The sequence below is a fragment of the Pseudopodoces humilis genome, chromosome 2, assembly GCF_049639895.1.
Source record: "Pseudopodoces humilis isolate 2021_Gansu_Grassland_sample_001 chromosome 2, ASM4963989v1, whole genome shotgun sequence".
In the NCBI taxonomy this organism is placed as follows: domain Eukaryota; kingdom Metazoa; phylum Chordata; class Aves; order Passeriformes; family Paridae; genus Pseudopodoces; species Pseudopodoces humilis.
In genome coordinates this window covers 49,442,334-49,458,769 of record NC_142201.1, presented here as the reverse complement: position 1 = coordinate 49,458,769, position 16,436 = coordinate 49,442,334, and the positions used below count along the sequence as shown (strand labels likewise).

The window sequence follows — 16,436 nt, the reverse complement described above, 5'->3', positions numbered from 1 at the left end:
AAATTCCAGATCTCTGAGGCCCAACCCAAATAGTTCTTCAATGTCTTTTGAAGCTAAATACCTAAACGGAAAGCTCTGGACAGGTAGGTGGGAGCAGCCAAAATCTGAAGTTTATCACAGAACCTGACAAATTTCACTTAGGAGGGAAAAATCCCCTCTTGAGGATGTCTGCTACTGAAGACCACTGGCTCATGCTCTCACAGGCAGCTATCACTTGCTCCAGTCAGGCCAGCAGCACACAGGGACTGTGAACCCCTTCTTTCCCACTGGAGAACAATGTCTAGAGATGTGACAGGGTGCAAGACCCCCACACCATGTGTTGTGCCTCCCCACCACCTTTCCCCACACCCATGTGCACTCTCCCATCTCTTAGACTGATCAGTCCTCTGGGCCTGCTGCTTTCTCATTTTCCCAGACCCAAACACCCTCAGGTCTTTGCATTCAGTTACACATCCCTTCACTTGCATCACAGCAACATGAAAGTAAACCCAGGCTTCTTTCACCAGATGAAGTGCTCCACCAAAACCCTTGTGCTGGGGACAGACAGGGGCATGGAAGAGAAACAGTGTCCAATCTCCAATGCATCCCTGACTCCCTCACAGGGCTTTTTCAGGCTGCTGCAAACCCTATGGTCTCAACTTTGCCAGCTCTGGAGTCCACAGAAAAAAATCCAAACACCAAGAACATTAAAAAATGAAATAAAACTGCATTGTCAGCCAGCATTTTCAGAGAAGACTGGTCTTCTCAGAGCTTATGTATCCAACTGGACAGGTCCTAAAGTGGTTAGATTTTATGCTTGCTATTCCTTTCAAAGCTAGTCTTTAAGGCTGGAAGCAAATTGTCAAAAAATCTAAGACTCTTGTGGCTTTCAGAAAGTTTGGGAGTCAATGCAAAACAGCACTCTGAACTTCAGTTCTTCCATGAAGACATCAGAAGACTAATTTGTTGTAACAGACTTAAGGCCATTACTGCCTCCTTATGTATTTACATTGCTCTACAATACTGAAGTTTTCTGACCCAGCAGTATCACAGGGGAGCAAAAGGGAAAAAAAATCAAACAAAAAAAAAACAAACTAAACAAATAAAACTAGCAAAAACAAAACAATCAAAAAACAAACACAACAAAAAAAAAACCAAAACCACCCAACAACCAAAAACCCCTCTACAAAGTTTTAGGCACTTCCTGAATTTGGTAAATTTACTAACACAAGAAAGCAGCCAGGAACTGCTGAAACCAAAGGCAAAACCCAAGCCAGCTGCAAAATGCATTTCTTAGCACACAAATCACAATGATCCCTGCTCTTCAGAAGACATCCAGGCATGAGTGGTTTGCACTGTGCTCTACAGCAAACACCAATCTGGGAAAATTCATCAAGTCCAAAGTCCAAAGCTCCCATGGAAAGCCTCTTGTTAATAACAGTCTCAATGTGGCAAATACTCTGGTTCAAGTAATTTTTCTCATCAGAGGATGAGAAAGAGCAGAGGTATCAGACAGGAAGAGGTTCTTACAACATGCTGCTCTCCAGAGATTTACTGATGGTAAGTCAAACAAAAAGCCATGCAAACAAGCTATATAAGGAAATTTCACATTCTCTACAAAGACATCAAAAGACAGGGGACTGGTGTCATCACCTCTGCAACCCATCAAGACGTTTTATGACAATACCACTACATTTAACCAAGCTATCAGGAATCTAGACCACCCATAACTACATGTTATTTGTGAATGCTGGTCAAAAGCAAGGTACCAGGTAAAAGGACTCTAATCTAGTTACTCAGTTACAAAATGAGATGTAGACCAGCCAGATTCCATCTCTTTGTTCCTCCTTTCCCAGCTGGAGGGTTCCTCATACACCCAACCCACATGCCATACTAGTAATTCAAACCCAACAGTGACCAAACCAAGCTCAAATTTTCTTTTTCCTGACTCCTGAAGAAGCAGGTAACACCAGTGAAGTTCAAAACTAACTATATTTTGTCAAATTTCCCTCTGATGCAAAATGCCAAGATGCAACAGTTAGGAACCAAACTATAAATGTGCAGCAACCTTCCCTGCATTCCCCCCACCCCCAACCCACCCCTTCCCTTCACTGATTTCACGCACTGTGCTTATGCAATTCATCACAAATAACCTTGTGGCAGGTTAGCAATGGGTGGCAAGGGCAGGCTGCCCTTGACCTGACTCCCTGGGAGGGGCAAGCAAAGCCAGGAGAGATGTCCCACGCACAGCAGAAGCAGCACAAGGCACTGGTTTTGCCAACCAGTTACCTAGCCCTATAACGATCAAGACAAGCCCAGCTCAGAGCTACAAAATACGAGGAATCTCATACAAGTCGGTACTTACACAGAAGAAACAGAAGTCAGGACTGAACCTGGTACCACAAAGGCTCAGCATCCTTTTAAGCATTCACAGTAACACACTAGAGAAAGATAACCAAGACTTGAAAGAGTAAAGAGATGAATAGGCTGCAGAATGAAAAGCCAACAAAGAAAACAAAACTTCTTTTGAAAGTTGATTTATACCACCTCTTATGTGGAATAATATAGCAGGTTAAAAGCAAAATCCACGCCTCCTTCATGGTAGAGAAACAGATTTGCAGTGGAAAATCTTGGGCAAAAATTCTCAATTCATCTTTGGCAATTTAAACGATTTTCACATAAATAATGTTGAGAAGGCAAAACTGACTGACACTTTGTTTCACAACACATCAGCCAAAAATCCTGGCTCTTATGCTTTGTTTGTTATCACAGCCACAGACTAGGAAGTTCACATCTGACGCTTTATGCATAAATATAATCTACCTACACTGCAAAACACATTGGGATAGAGTCAGCCTTAACTGAGGTGTGTAACTTCCAGGGATTTCCCTTCCCTTAAGACAGAAAAGCATATCCCTTTTACAAAATAAAAACTACTGCAGAACTTGGAGTTTATTTAACCGTTTTGATCTAAATTCCAAGTTAGGCTGCAAGTGAGATGTATCTGTGTGGCAGCCAAATTATTAAGACATTATTTCTACAGTTGGGCTAATGCAGCCTATCATTTTCAGAATGCATTTTAAAATAAAAACAAACCCATCTGATTTCTGCAACAGAACAAAACCACTGATAGGAGAGGTCTTTTAATCCAATAAAGTAAGCAGCAGAATGTAAGAAGCCCATCTTTTTCCACATCTACTGAAACAAACTAGAACTATGGTGGCTGTCCTCTCTCCCCACTCCTCCCACACATCAGCATAATTGGTGTTTTGGAGTTACTTGATCTTCAATCCTTTTCTGTCTTACAACAACCATGACAGGTGCAGAACCACAAATTTTTATTGTTATTGGGAGACAAAACTCATGTCTCCTCCACACGGTGTCTCCTGCTGGTATCTACTTTTTTTTCTTTAACCCGAGCTTTCAGCAGCCTTGCCTGCTATTCATAGCGAAAGCCACAGCGGAATCTTTCAAGGCCGCTGGCAGTTGTGGTTACTCCGCTTCTTATAAACACAGCGGCTTCCTGCCAAGGCTCCCTTGCTACATCAGGTTGAATCATGGCATCCCTCACCGCCGTGACCCCTGAACGCAGTCATGCCACAACTCTGTCTAGTTCCATTAACTACACCGCAGTGAGATAGCACTTCAGTGCCTACCTCCAAAACAGCCTGCCTCCTCCCTAAGCCAGCCAAGAGGCTGCCAGCACACTCCTTCAGGCTGCCTTCAGTTAATCACATTTTCATGTTTCAGAAGAAACAGTTTTCACTAATTGCCTGCAATATGAACTTCATGGTACACCTTTAAATACGCTGTGGTGGCAAATATGTAATCCTCAAGGCAGGCTCCTATTTGTCATTCACTCTTCTAACCCTGGACACACAAGCACAGGAAATAAAGCTCTTAGATTAACTGGACAATAAAGAACAAAAGCAACTTCTCTTTAACTAGGTGAAAAAAGGGTGAATTAAAAGAACAAGCAGAGCATCTTATCGCTCTCTGGTGATCCTGTAGCGGATACATTTATTGCACAGCAGGACATTAAATGTGTTTTCTTATACACTGATAAATTATAAATTATGTGTGTCCTACTTCTGGTAGTACCACTTTTCTTATCATCTCTTCCAGGATTGAGTCAGCTAATAGCAGCCTTAGCATTTCTGACCTTTACTTCATAACAATAATTACCATTCTGCTGTTTAAATTAAGGATTCTGCCTGCAGCCCCTAATGGTTACTGCTTCACCTACCCCCAGCAACCCAGTCAGTAACAGCACCTTGACCTTGAAACAAATGCATGAGAGGCCAAGACCAACTTCTTTAAATGACAAATGTTGAGGCGTCCCTTCAACACTTCTAGCTGAGAAGTTTCCAACCCCTTTAGATGACTCCATCTACCAAAATATTGACAGCAGGTGATGCTGACAGTGAGCAAGGAAAAAATTCTGCTGCTCAAAGAGCAAAACAAGGAAAAATAAACCCCACCTTCCCTCCCTAGCTTGTTGTGTATCTGCACTTCCAGCTGCCTTAGTGCACTGTGTCAGTGGATGAAAACAGATGGGCTTGACAACTTCACTGGGCTCCTTCAGAGAGGCCAGTTGGCAGAAGCAGCAGTCCTGTTCTGGGTAGAAAAGGATAGTTTATTATTTCCTGCTCCCCAAGTCTGAATTTTCACTTTCATTTTGACTACATGGGAAAAAAAAAGAAAATATTTCTCTTTTGAACACATAATCTGAAAAATTCACACATCTACCTATTCCTGGCAAGTAAGAAAACTTCACCAGTGTAATCTGGGTCTCCAAAAACTAATCTTTTGTTCAAAAATTAAGACAACCTGAAAGTTCTGACTACAGAGATAACCTCTCAAACACAAGCAAGTTTATAGCAAAGCAATGCAGAAATGCTCTGTGTTGTTGATCTAGTTCTTTGCACCACTTCAGAACAAAAGCATTCCTGTCCAGAAAACCTGGGGACAGCCCCAAAACTGACAAGCAAGCTCAAATTTCACACTTCTGCTATTCTGCCATAACTTCAAGGTACTCTGGAGGGGCTGACTAGAAAGAGATGTAAAGAGGGGCACACCAAAACTGGAGTAATGAAAAGTGCGCACGAGTGATAGGACCCAGAACACCTCAGATGTAACCAGGAGTGGGAGGAGATGGATGTTCAGCCTGCTAAACAGTACAAGATAATCCAGAAGATGATCTAAATTCAGTACACTTTCTTAAATGCCTATCAGCAAGTTCACCATAAGGACATTTGTGGTAAGCTTTGCTCCACTAGGATTGTAAATGAGTGGGCTATATTTTAAAATCAATGTTTTACATTTCAGTGCACAAACTGATGCAGAGTGCAAGTGCCTATGATGCATCACAACTTCACAGTCCTGCCTCCAGACAGAGTCTGAAGAGCAATGCTGCCACAGCTGCATCTGCCCCAACCACCCAGGCTTGCAGAGCTGTGTTTCAGGAGACTTCAGCATCTCCCTTGTGCACCTCAAGGTGCAGAGGAGCAACCTCAATTTGTGTTTACAGGTGAGGCAGCATGGTCAACACACTTTTTTTTTTTGGCCACATCTTTTCAGGATCAGATTACCAAAGATGTGAGTCGCCCATGTAAGATATTAACCCAAGCCCAGGGGTGGTCACAGTGCTCTGGCAGCAGTCATGGGTGCCAATACTACAGGAGGTTTTGTAAGGCAAAAATGTTTGAACTGAGTATATGTGAGAAATCTATGCTATTTCACTATCACCCAGGTCATTTTCCAAATTATGTCTCCACTTTAAATGCTTCAGAAACATTGCTAAAGCTGCTAGGTCTTGGAGCCTATTCTCATTCAAAGTCAAAATCACCAAGAAGCTTCTTGAAATTTTAACTCTTGATTTATGTCCAGAAATAAATTAAATATGAGTGGTTTGAAGAGAAAAATTCACTATGAAAAACCATGAAATAGGAAGGAACTGGACAAGGAACTGGTTTTAACAGCAGCTGTGACACCCATGCCAGAAAGTCATCATGATGGCAGCAAGACAGGGTGTCCTGGTCACCTATCTCATGGCTGCACAGGTCTTCACTTCCTCCCTACTAGAAAGTGCCCTTTCCAAGTAGGTGCTCCTAAGGAGATATTTCTACTTTTAACAAAACAACCATTATTTACCCTAATGCTTTAGGGCTAGCTTGCACAACTGCTAGATGGCTTCTGTGAACACTCTCACAAACTGCACCTTTGCTGTAAATACTTCTGAGAGTTTTGTACTTCAAAAGAAATTAATCCCAGCTGACAGGCCAACAGCATCGGTAGAACTTTCAACAGCAATTACCTGGCAGGTTATTGCAGGTAAGAGCTCCTCAGTCAGGATGACCAGAGCTCAATAGAACTGCTCAGTTGTCTCCTGCCACACAGCACAGGATCACTGCAAGCCCAATGTGAAGCAAAATTTTTACAACACCTAAAAACATTACTAAAAGAACACTGGAAAGTTGCTGGGAACTGTCCACTAAGGAGTCATTTCACAGCTGTCAGGCCCATAGGCCCCTGAAAGGGCTCACTGGCACAAATTATTCAATCCCAGAATGGCACTTCAACTGGGCCAGTGACTACTTGAGCTAGTGGCCAGGGAAAGCAAGCAACACTTCTTCCCAGGACAAAGTGACTGTGCTGGAGATGCATCAACCTTCTAGCAAAGGAGAGAGGTCAACAGCAAGGTTCACAAGCCTTTCACAGAAGGGAAGAGATGCAGAAGCAGCAGCCAGGGCACAACCCAGCTGCACTGGGTGGGAGCGCAGGAAAGGAGAGGAAGTTCCTCAGAGAGGCAGCAATTCAGGCCAGAATGACCAAGCCCACACACCAAACTTGCCCTGTGTTCTGAGGAACACAAAACATGTCCATCAGCCTTGAAGGAGATGGGGGGAGGTGTCAATGGATCCAGTGGGTCTCGTTCTCAAGAGCAGGACACAGTGCTCTGTGTGAAGAAGTCCAGAAACATCAGCCTTGAGAGAGGCTGTTGGCTCCTTCTACAGCTGTGCACTCCAGTCATCCAAAAGCTCTGTGCCAGGGCAGCCCTGCTGCTGGACACTTCTGCTTACATAGCAACTGTGAGTACTGATACAGCCACTTCACCATGGTGACCTGTCTTCTCCTTGCCACCTCAAACAGCCCAGCTGAATACTGACAACACTGCAGAGTGGAATGGATGGGCAAAGGGATCCCTGAACCCTCCTGGGAAAACTTGGGTTACATTTTTCATCTGAGCTTCAGGGAACCAGTTTGCTGATGCTCCACTCAGAATACCAAACCCACTGGCAACCGGCATTATCTTACCGAGTACTTCATGGAAGCCTAAACACAAATTATCACTTAATCAGTACTCTAAAAATATTTGGGGGGAGGGTCCTGCCACAGACAAAAATAAGCTATTTAGAAGAACAATGCTCTGGCAATCACCTCACATTCACTGCCACTGGGAGAAGAAACCCTCCCTTTATGAGCTGCTCCTGGGAATAAAGGAAATTCATTAACTTGCCAAATAGACTTTTCAGAAGGAAGAGAGGAAGACAGTTTCATGCCTCTTCCTCAGCTAAAACAGAATATACTTACTGTTGAGTGAAGGGAGTGAGGGAATAAACCTGATTTGCAAAGAGGCAGATCAGAAGTAGGGAAGAAATTAGGAGGAAAAAAAGAAGAAAAAAGTAAGGAATTTGTTTTGATTTTTTTTTTTAATAGCTCCACTAAATCATGGAACAGAAAGATAGGAATTCAGAGTAAAAGGAAAGAAAAGAGCAGCTAATGAGAAAATTTACACATGCATGTTCACCTGAGTGCCAGACTGATCTGACAATCCCTTGCATGTTACGTAAATCAAGTTTTCAAGAAACTTTACCTTTTTACTCAGGCCTTGTTGTGGGGATACATCAAACACCAAAACTATTGCACCCTCTTCGAGTTTTGTTACTCAACATTTTCTGCATCAGCCTCCTCAACTTTCACCCTCTCAGTCCACAAGGTGACAGAACTACTGGGCACTTGGAAGAAAATAACCTAGAGAAAATATACAAAATACATAGAATTTTAATTTCTTGGGGGACAAACAGAGGGATGAATACACAGGTTAAGAACCAGTAGTGGAAGGATCTTTAGTACTTACATCTAAGGCTCATTCTTCAAGTCAAAATTAAGGAAACACTTGACATCTCTTACAATGTTTACTAACAGACAGCATGGTGAGGGACTCCCACCACCACCAGCACATCCTCCTGCAGTCTACAGAGAAGTAACTGGGGTATTCGGCTCCAAAACAGAATGCTGCCAAAAACTCAAGGACAATGAAGGCTGATGATGGTAGAAGCTATAAAGAGGAAGGTAAAGGAGAAACTAGACTGAAGTATTTCCACTTCTCTACAGCACAGCAGAGGTACTTTTGAGTAGAAGAGTGAGGAACTTGGCTGGTGGGCAACACTCAAGCTACCATGAATTGCTGCAGTACTATTAACAAACTCCACTCAATTCATCTCTGGCTTATTTCCATCATGTTTTATCAACTTGTTCAAACGAGCATTAAAATCTCCTTAATACCTTGCTACATTTGTTACTGCTGAGCAGACATAATTGCCAAGTAAGAATCTATCTGGCACAGCCTGCTCATGCCCCAGACAGTGGAAGTCACCATCTGGAAAAGTCTGACCTTGAGCTTATCCGAGTTTCTAACTTCAACTGAAGTTACACACGTGTAAGACAACTGAATGGCAAAGAAAAACAGGTGAAAATCAGAGGTACAGCAGAGCCCCACCTACTCCAGAATTTTTTTACTTCTAAAACTATATAAGATATATTAGGAATTTATTTACGCCATTTTTAAGACATGTATTTGAAAAACTAAGTTACCATCAGTGAAAATGTAAGTGATTCCTGAAATACATGCTGGCCCTAGTATGCCCAATGATGCCTCCTCTCTCCAACCACTCCCTCCCACAAAGATACATGGAAGTACCAAATCCTGCTCTGGGCTCCTTGAGGAAATTCTCTGTAAAGCTTTCTCTAAAAACAGTCCACAACGGACTTTCTTTTTCGCTTCCAACATAGCAGGATTCAACGTCAGTGCCCCAGCCGCTGCATGAATCAGAGGTGAAGGAGTGAGCTTTGAAGTCTGGCCGTGCAAAGGCCGTTCCACAGGCTGTCAGAAGCTCTGGCACACAAAGCACCAACACCACAGAACCACAGGGACCAAACCATTATAGCACATCACAGAAAATGCCTCGGCTGAGGAACCCGTCCTGGGCAAGTCACTCTTGCCTGAAGATCTTGCTATACACACAATAATGCACCAAAAAAACAAAACAAAACTCAACAAAACAGAACAAACACCGCCCAAGTAAGCGCTCAACCTCTGATGGCATTTTCAGCCAGTAATGACATGAAGCACCCTCATTTTTTCATTTCTTGTTCAGCTATACATGTTATGCCGTAAGAGTTAAGCACCATGTCAGCAGCTAGTGTCACTTGATAGCTGACTAAAGCTTTGTTAAGCATAAGGATTTGCATGCTATTATCAACAACTGTCATAAACTTTGAAGACTTCTGTAAAAACCTCCCAGTTGCCATTAAACTGTTAGCACCGTCTTTTGCCCCACCTTTCTTTTTTTCATCGAAGTTGCTGACCACACAGCATCATGTTTCACCCTTCTCACTGTCACAGCTCACACAGCAGTGCTGTGCTGGTAACCCTCTTTTCCACTCAAAACGCTCTTTCCCTGTGCACAGGGCTGCAAACCCAGCAGGACTAGTCCTGCCTGCAAGCACCCTCCCCACGCACAGGCTAGAGCACCAAAATAAGAGGCGTGCCAAGAGCACAGCAGCTGCCACAGGCAGAGGTGCTCTCCACTTTCAGAGGCAACAAAGCCCTTAACTCTATGCCTCCTGTCTCCCCTCACCGGGCTCTGGCAGTCCTAAGTCCTTCTTTCAGCTTTTACTGATGGGTGAGGGCTAACAGGCTGCTGGAGTGGGGGAGCAGTTTTGAGCACCATCATGAAGCCCAACTTCAGATTAAGTGTGTATCCAGGAGAATCAAAGTCTCCAAAAGAAGACACAGTAAAGACACAGACCAGAAGATACTCAACACGCAGTAAGGGACAAAGTTGTCTCCTTGACAAATAAGAATTTTGAGCAAATATGACAGACGTGAATGCATGTATCCTTTAGTCTGAACTGGCCTGAATGTCAACCAGTTCGGTAAAATAGGAGGAAAATGAATGGCAACAACAAAGACGAGACATGGTGGGATTGGGGGAGGTGGTGGTGGCGGTGGGGGTAACCAAACCAACCAACCAACCTCAACCATAAAGGGTTGCAAATGGTTTTAAAAGCTAAAGGAAAAGTAATTTTAATGCATCTCGGGTAGATTTGATGCAAGGAGTTGCTTTGTAAGTAGAGAGGAAAAACAGGAGGTCAATAAGAGCAAACAGCCACTGAGAGCAGTGAACCATCACTGCTATAAACGAGCTCCTTTGCTGCACAAGCACCAGTTGTATTGCAACAATAAACACACAGAAAAGAACAAGTCCGTGTACAACACAGCAACAATCAAATGAAGAATGGTTGAAACACACAGAAAAGACCATCTTTATCTACATACATAAGTATATTATCTATAGAAAGTATTTTTTTATATATACAAACACTACAGAGTGCATTTTGTAGTCACAAGAAGGGTGTGTCCACATTCAAGCTTTCTGCATGATGCTGATGTGCTAAGACCTGGGTTCTTTTTCCATCTGTTTTGACTTGTTTGTGGCTTTTTTTTTTTTTGTGATATGTATCACCTCATTGCTTTCCTGTGTGTCTACTTGTGTCCATCTATTCCTCAGTGTCTTACTCTAAAGACTCTTAAAAATTCCTTTTTAGAATGCTTATAAGAGGATCCTGACCTATAACCTGTCTTGTACAAATAAAGCAAATTAATTATTTGAAAATGAAACATTTACAACATATTTATAGATAAAATTCTCTGACAGAACACGAAAAGCACAGCTCAACTCTGTGATGATGGAGAACCACTGATTAAGTGAATAGCTTTTGTGCTCTCAAAGCAAATTACACAATTTACAGTCGCTGAGTCTTTGGACAGACCCAAATGAGGAGATCAGCTTCTCTTCAAAGGGACCACCCATGTACTCGGTGTTATTCCTCATGGCCTTCTGATCAGGCGCTACTGTTAGCAAAACTGAAGTGCACTTTGAGTACCGATTTAACTACAAAAAATCCTGTATGAAAGATCTTGGCAAACAGGTTGATTATAGTATTCATACACTTTCTGAAAGACTTACTGAAGAGGAATAATCCATTTGGATGCACTGTAACTCTGATGTAATTCATGAAGACAGAAAAAATAGTTTTAAAACCTTACTTTTCTAATTTCAGTTTAACTGAGTTCTGATGCACTGAACACAAATAGGGTTACCTATTCATAGAACTGGTATCTGGAGAGATCAAAATTGTTCTTCCTCCCTTCATTCTAGTAGAAACACTGGCAGATATCCCATACTAACCAAAGCCAGCCTCTCCAAGATTTCAGCTCCTTGTCACTACTATGCTACAATTCGCAAGAGTTAAAACCTGAATCCCGTTTTCATCTGTCTGAAACCATTATCCTGGTAAAATCTGTAAACCTTTTGAGTGATACAATGTGAAGAACATCTCATACCATTCACAATCTGTACTGGTGAAAATGACAGCAACACTTCTCGAGAAAAGGGTTACTATCTCCTTTGTGTTGATATTAAACCAAGTTTTATGCCTGTGAACACAAAGGCAAATATGCAAAGGTAATCATTTCTTTGGTTGCCTCTCAGTACCACCCAAATGTGGAAAGGTAATAACTGTCTTTAGTTACTTACTTGCGCAAGAACTTTTAAAAAGAGTCATCTATAAAGAATGCTTCTCATTAACATCCTATGCTTATTTATAAATACATACAAACTCCACATTTTTCAAAGTCTCAGTATGAAGACTAATACCAGAATCTGTTCTGTTTCAAAAGGAGACGCACTTTTTCAGTACCAACTATCCTATGGGTAATTTTTTAGGCTAATTTTACTACTTCAGCAAATGCACTGAAGCTCTGCACCTCTAGTCTGCACCCAGGCTGTCTCAATCCACTCTAACATAACTCCCAGTTTTAGTAGCTTTACAGCAACACTCACCTGCCTCAAGTATTATCATCAATACTTAAGTCAGAGAAAAATGAACACTGATACTATTTCCAAATTCACACAGACAACCTGTACCAGGAATAGAAAGGGAAAGCCCTTGCCTGCACTCCTACATTCCCCAGTCTGTATCTTCCTCTGTACACTACTGCATCAGCTAGAGAAGTTAGCCACTGGAAAGTGAATTTGGAGAAGGCTGTTGCCCAATTACCAGGTTAGATTTCAAAGCCCAAACAATAAAGGACAGTGTAACAACACCACAAAAAAGGGGAAAAGGAAATTATACACAGAGATTAATTAAGAGGGAACAGCTGGCAATAAGACTGGAGGAACTTTTAAGTGCTATGAAGAATGTAAGTGTAAGCTTGAATTAAGTTTCTTCTATGTATTATGCTTGGACAAGATGAACAGTGCAGAGCTCCTGTATTTTCCCAATGAAGTTAGCTATTTTCTTAGAGAGGGAAATAAAAGTAGCCAATGCAGCAGTCTGTATTTAATTACTTTGGTATCACCTGCATGTGAATGGAGGCCTCTATCTGCTCTGCTTTTATTATGAAAAGGAAGCAAACAGCAGCTCAAATTATCAAATATTAAAAAGCAAAAAAAAAAAAAAAAAACAAAAACTTTTTTGTAAACTTGAAGCCAAAACAAAATGAAAAAAATGAAAATCTGCATGAAGGAAGGTTACCTTAAATATCGGTGAAAAGTCAGCAAGGAAGGCCCCAAAGTATCTATAAACTACAGGATTTTTCACTATTGGAAATCCAAACACTGTAAAGAAACTATGAAGGAATACTTTAGTTTAGCTATAGAGGTGTTCAGGACACGCTGAAGTAATACCCCAAGCAAAAAGCAGCTAGTGACAGAACTGAATGTGAAACTCCACTATGCAATGTGCCTTCTGCTCGCAAATTTAAAAAAACCAGACTTTTCAAAAACACAGCTGTTTCAAAAAAAAACCCTCAGTGGCCATTTTAGATTTTGACATGAAGTGGCTTATTTCCCTTAATAGATACTCTTCTATCTACTGTGTAAACAGTGAAAACTTTACTCTTTAAACTTTCAGTAAATCCAAGGTTAACATAGTTGGTTTTTTTTTTCTCCCTATGCCACAGTCTTTGAGTATTTGTAGAGCATCTCAGCTCCAGCTGAGATGAACCTCTGCTTCAGAGGTGTGCTCTCCAGTCCACTGCAAGGATGAAGCTTCTGCTAATGAGTGGAAAGTGAGCTAGAGTCAGAAAAGAGCCAGATGCTGTGCAGGTGCACAACTCCGTGAAAAGAGCTGCTCTTACAACCAAACAAGCTGGATGTACCCCTGCAGAGGCACAGGCTCTACAGCGGGGAATTACAAAGCCCACCAACGCATTTCAATATTCCTTGTTCACCAATGCAGGTGAACCCCAGCACTTTCAGCACAGCACTTTTGATAGTTTAACATTTCTGAGCAGCACAACCTTATTCCCTCATTCTGTGCTATTTGGTGAGTCAATCTGGGTCTTGCTGCCCTTATTCTGTTATCCTCTGCTATTCTCCCAAACAGCCTGTTGACAGGTGGGAACTTAGCCAGTCCTCAGATTCACTACGAAGACACAAGATGCTGTGTTCCACTCTACCTCCACTGCTCCCTTACCCAAAAACGCTTTGGTTCTCCAGCAGCTCCCCTCTCAATTGCTCACCTTGATCCCCAACTCTGCCTTGCTTTAATTCAATTACTGAATAATTTCAGAAAAGCAAAACACCTTTTGTTCTGTCTACAAAAATCAGTAAGAAGCGGATGCTCCTCCTCCTCCCTCCTCTATCTCACCCCATCACGCATAGAAAAATATTCACAATGCTTCAATTAAGAGTAGATTCTTAAGTCCTGTCCACAAAATCTCAACATTCATTAGTTTGGGACCACAACCATGACTAAGTGAGACACACCACAGTGTATGAACTGCCCCATATGTTGCAATGTGATTTGCTGGACAACGTGCTCATTTGTACATTCTACAGTATTTCACAACACCTATAATGTTTCCATTAAAAAAAGCTAGACAAGTAAACACATTTCCCATTTTGCACAGACATGCTTCTGCAGTTTGCTAACTGAAGAGGGTATCTGGCAGTATGTCAGATTTGGAATTGTTTTTTTAAGAGTACATTAAAAATGGGCTACTTTAACTTGCCATTTGATAATTGAATCATTCCCTCTTAAACCTAGTAATTTTTATTCTCCCAGTAACTTTACTATTTACCTATGCCTAGTCCAGTGTATTGCTGTTTTGTTAATGTATTTTCAAGTCATACAGATCCCAGTCCAGATCAAGTAAATCTGGAACACAAGTCTAGAATAATTAGTTCCTTTCAATCAGTGAGAATGACTCTTTGGGCTTTGCCAATTCTACCATAACTTTTCTTCCTCGTCCTTTCCTCTTCTCAGAGGAAGCTAGCTGCCACTGACTCAAACCTCACACTCAGCAATGACAGCCTGGTGACAGACACAGAACAGAAGACATGAAATGGCCCTTTCTGATTCAAAGGACTTGCCATCTCCAACTCACCTCCACACTAGCTCCTCTCATGCAGAATTACAGAATGGCTCGAATTGGAAGGGTCTTTGAAAATCAACTAGCTCCAAACCCCCCTGCCATGGGCAGGGACACTTTTCACTAAACTAGGTTGCTCAAAGCCCCATCCAACCTGGCCTTTAACACTTCAAATGGTGATTTCAGCTTCAACATGAGAAACACCTTATTATGGAGCCAAAAACAGAAGTCTCCATCTTCCTCTAGCAGAAACAGCTCTCTTTCTTTCATAATTGGGTTACAAATAACACAAGTGCTCTGTCCAGAAAGCTTTAACACCTTATAGCTCTCATGCCTGGTAAGACAACTGGCTGATAGTCAGAGATACACACACATTACAGGCTTTAGGTAAACAAGAACGAGATACTTTCTACTTGAATTGGTATTTCTCTTTATCTGTGCCTAATGTGATCTCTCACTTCTTTGATCACCTTATCCACAAAATTCAATACAACCTAGAGTAAGAGCTGATGTCTCTGAAGACTGACACTAATACTGGTTGGAGCTGCTTTAGAGCCACCACAAAGATGAGAGGTGCTCTGATATACAAGCAACAGCTAAATAAATATCACATAACTGCTTCTAAATCTACCTATACATGCTAAGGACAGCAAGGATTCTAAACCTAAAAATATTATCAACATTTTACCAAAAAACCAGTGAATATATGAAGTTCCCTTGATTTTTCTACAGGAGTGAGTTTTTGCAACTACTGATTTAGTGGTAATGCCCTAGAAAATCAGTAAAAAGTAACAGGTCTAAGGAGGTTTTTTTCCCAGTTTCTCCCTTAGAGGTTGCATACCTTATACGGCTGTTCTAATCACTTAAAGTGAGTGATACTTGGAAGACACTCATCATATTACAAAATGAAAGAACCCAGAATAATAAAAGCAGTATCACACTGCCATCTCGTACATTTTTATCTTCTACTTTTGTATTCTAAAAATTCTCTGTACGTCTTCACTGCAGTAATTCCTTTGTCCCTCTAAGTTTAAGTTAGTTTCTTCTCTCCAGATTTCTCTGGAGGCATTTATCTTACAATCAATCCTGCAATATGAAATTCAGTTTGTACTGGCACAATGGCTTCACATGAAAACAACCCTAATTTTAGCAGAACCCTTACGCTGTAAATCCTTGTTCCCATCTTGACTGACTTTGCAGCAATCCATGTACTTTATTTGGTTACACAAAAACCTAGAGTTCATTTGATACCATTATCTTCCTATGTTCGCCATCCTACGCCTTCATACTCAATTTTTGAGGCATGGTTACAATCCTCAATGAACAATTCTGTATATCTGTTCTGACTTCAGCCATACACACAAGCCTACCTTCTGCTTTGATTATCCATGGACTTTAAAAATAACCAAACAAAAAACCATGCACCCCAAGACTCAAGTGCTGCCCTTTCTCAGTCTTCCTTCTGCAAACACCAAGAAGACTTTTTTGCAGTTTACTGACCTCCCTTTCAGCTTAAAGCTTCAGCACACAAATTACCAACAACAAGAGTCTCTCTATTGTTTTCTCGGATTTTGCAACATTGCCATTTTCCACTTTTCTGTATTTTTTCTTTCCACAGTGTCCTGGGGTGACTTTATGATACTGGTATCCCGAATCGTCTGGTTTATGTTATATATTAAGTTCTGCACCTTTAAGACTGGCTTTGGGAGCAAGAGAGGGGGAAGAAGAAGCG

General features: G+C 41.6%; 1 protein-coding gene across 12 annotated transcripts in view; it reads right to left on the bottom strand.

Annotated features, from left to right (window-relative positions):
- Positions 1-16,436, bottom strand: part of KLF12 (KLF transcription factor 12) — a 235,901-nt gene that overhangs the window by 201,934 nt on the left and 17,531 nt on the right. For 7 of the 12 annotated variants that reach the window (XM_088050984.1, XM_088050993.1, XM_014251758.2 and 4 more), the window contains exon 2: positions 7,856-8,013. The exons of the other annotated variants lie outside the window; for them this stretch is intronic. The gene's annotated coding sequence lies outside the window, so the exon portion shown is untranslated. The remainder of the gene's footprint in view (positions 1-7,855; positions 8,014-16,436) is intronic. 12 annotated transcript variants of the gene reach the window in all.